The sequence below is a fragment of the Urtica dioica genome, chromosome 5, assembly GCF_054948205.1.
Source record: "Urtica dioica subsp. dioica isolate 48M chromosome 5, U.dioica_male_clone48M_v1_H2, whole genome shotgun sequence".
NCBI lineage: Eukaryota > Viridiplantae > Streptophyta > Magnoliopsida > Rosales > Urticaceae > Urtica > Urtica dioica.
The window spans coordinates 20,298,658-20,302,134 of NC_142760.1; positions in this window are offsets into that span (position 1 = coordinate 20,298,658).

Consider the following 3,477-nt stretch of genomic DNA (forward strand, 5'->3'; position numbering starts at 1 on the left):
CCGCTTGCCCCGAAATGACCTGGCCCAATAGGGAAATCCCAATTCATTGGGGCTTTCTATTTGATTGTATCGAAAGCCCCAAGGGCGCCATATTCTAGGAGCCCAAACTATGTGATTGAATAAATCCTCCTCTATCCGTTGCGGGTCGAGGACTCCTTCTTCAAACTCCGATTTGTATTGTTCGTAGAGAAATCTCTGATCAACGATAGACCAAGATCCATTTTGCATAATATCTAAGGGATTCCTTGCTTCGGGCCGAAGAAGCAATGTCACTCGATCATTATCAAACTGGCTGCAATCTTTTTCTGTCCGTGAGGATCCCACCAGAGTGCCTTCTACTTCTAATAGGCCATGAACTAGATCAGAATCATTCTCAACGAGTCCATAAGAAGTGATCCCGTTTTTTTCATCGAGTTCGGATAGAGACCAAAGGTCTTGAGCGACCGATCCGGCCGAACAACTCAAAAGATAAAGAAGTATCGTTAATTTCTTCATGCTCGTTCCAAGTTCGAGGTACCATTTGTACAAATAAGAATCCCCTTCGTTACATGATTTCTTCTTCATATAGATAGATATAGGATCTATGGAGCAATTACTTAGAAGTACATTTTGTGCAACAACCCTTCCTATCTGATAGAACAGGATCCCATGATCCTGAACCGATCTTACCTGGGATCGCAAATCCCAAGTTTGTCTATGAAGAGCAGATCTAATTAGATTAGTGTCTATAATTGATTTCTTCTGTGTAATACTAATCGATAGGGCCTCATCGGTAAGTGATGCAAGATCTCGTACATTGGAACCCATGGTTATGGCCTCGAATCCATTAGTAAGGAACATTTTCTTTTCCAAGCGAAATCCCCTAGTATATGAAAGAGTGAAAAAGTGCTTTCGTTGTTGTGGAATAAGAAGCCTTCGTAGCTTAATGCATGTATTTAATTTATTCGGAGCTATTAGAGCGGGATCCACTTTTTGGGGAATATGAGTCGAAGCAATAACAAGAATATTTCTATTGGAACATCTTTCACAATCCCTGGAGAGATAGTTCAGTAATAGACCGAGGGATAAATAATTCGACTCATTCACATCCAGATCATGAATGTTTGGAATCCATATTATGCAAGGAGACATTGCTTTTGCTAATTCGAATTGAAGGGTGATATAAAAACGGTCTATTTCCGGCATCATATCCATAGTTAGCGCATTCATCATAGTTAGAAGCTCCAGCTTCGTATCAAGGTCCCGGTCGATATCGTCACTATCATCAATATCGTCACTATCATCAATAAGAAAGCCCTTAGGCTTGTTATCCAGGAACTTGTTCAGAAATACTGTAATGAAAGGAACATAGGAGTTTGTCGCTAGGTATTTGACCAAATAGGATCGTCCAGTTCCTATAGAACCTATCACTAAAATACCCCTAGAGAGGGCTAAGCGGAGCGAAAAAGGTTTTCCATGAGATGGGAAATGAAAACTATTAGCCCCACAGGAGATTTGTGAATAAGTGATTTTCTGATAATGAGCAAGGAATATCCGTCTTTCTGCTAAACAGGATGTATTGAACTCATAATTCATTAGATACTTTTTATGAATGTCAACTAAGTATCGTAAGTAAATTGCTCCCGGTTGTTCAATCATTTGATAACCAGAGTCATTCTTTGCTAAATGATCATTATGAGTCAGACTCAATAGAATTTGATCAATCCTTTTTTCTGTCGTTAAGGCGGAGAACTGAACCAAGAATTCTCTGTCTTTATCATCAATCGAATCACTGTTCGAGACCCAGGATTCTATTTTATCATCAATCCAATCACCGTTCACCTTTTTTCTTTTTCTTATCAATGAATAGGTCTCTTTACTTGTATGACTTAGATGTCTCGTATTTCTGGAAAAAGCGATTCGATTGATGGGATTTGGTATGATACTTATGAAATCGATCATATCGATGAGATTGATATTCAAATATTTATTCTTAGAACGTATTGATTTGACCCCATAAGTGGGACCGCCACCCCCTAGCATGTTGCCCCCAGAAGCAGAACCCCGTATTTCTTCTAGAGAATCTCCTAATTGTTCCCGAGCAACTAGAAAGAGATTCTTTAACCAGAAAGAATTCAGTTCAGATGTATCAGATGTAGGATACCTATCCAGAAGTTTTCGCAACTCAATCATGTATGATGGAATCATCAAAGATTTGACCCTTTCGAACTCTGTCTGTAACTCACTATAGGCTGGAGAAACAAAAAGAAGATGTGTACGAACGAGATATCCAGCAACAAGAAAAAGGAAAAGGATTGAATAGAGGAACTCCCGAACATTTGGCGATCTCAGATGTGTCGATATCAATGGCGACTCATTATTTCGATAGAAACTTTCGTGGTTGCTCGAGGTGCCGAGGAAAGAAAGAGAGACGTGCTGCGAGGGGAGACGAGCGTTGCAACTTTCCAAAAGCTTCTACAAGGTTCAAGCTTCAAGAAAGGTTAGTAACTTTAATAGCTCATATTAGTTTTTATTTACATGCACATGCTCTTGTCTAGGTTAGTAAAAACTAGTTTTACTTAAAAAGAAAATTTTTAAAATTCCGCCGCTTAACGAAGCGTTAAACTTTTTCTCAAACCCTAGATCGATTCCAACACAAATTGAGTCTTGACTCTTTTTTATGAAACAATGTGACTTGTTAGCTCCTCGTCAATACATTGTTTCTAACTTATTCACAAGCGACAATGGAGTTGAGGAAATAACAGCTAGAAGGGTAAAATGGTAATTTTGTAAATCCCGACTAGCTGATGATATTCATGAAGGGTAAACATAGATATTCGGTGGATCCATTCATTACAATTAGGTTGAATTCTTGAGTAGAAAATAAATTCACTTGAACCGAGAGATTTTCAGTGTCAACTATTTAGTGGAGTCAGTTGATGACATTAAGCTAAACTTGGAAAAGGTTTGTGAACTTCTGAGTCCAAGTATTGAGCTTGTTGTCGCAGTTTTTCGGACAACTATTTAGAAGCCCCAAACGGTTCGACCCAAGGCCGGACCAAGTGGTCGCGTTTGGGCTTGAGCGTGTCGGACTCGGTATCCCAAGTTGTCCCTTAGCCGTCGGTAGTGTCTATCTCGTCCAAGCACCTGAAAAGCAAGCAGAGAGGTGTGAACTACAAAGGGGAAATAGAGGGGTTGCCTCTGTTTACCTCTTCAACGCTCAACATTAGTAGGGTTGAAGTGGATAAGAGGGTTTAGGTGTTTAGAGGTCGAGACTTGAGAGAAACGAGCGAGGTACGAGTTCGGCAGCGTTTCAGTACTCAAATTCGGATTACCTGGACCAGGGGAGGGATGCCGGTATTTATAGGCGACCAAAGGGACGTCTCGGGCATCCCCTTTGTCGAGGGCCGGCTCTGAGCCGGCCGTGGAGGCGAAGGCTCCCTCTGAGCCGGCCATGGAGGCAAGGGCTCCCCCTGAGCCGGCCATGGAGGCAAAGGC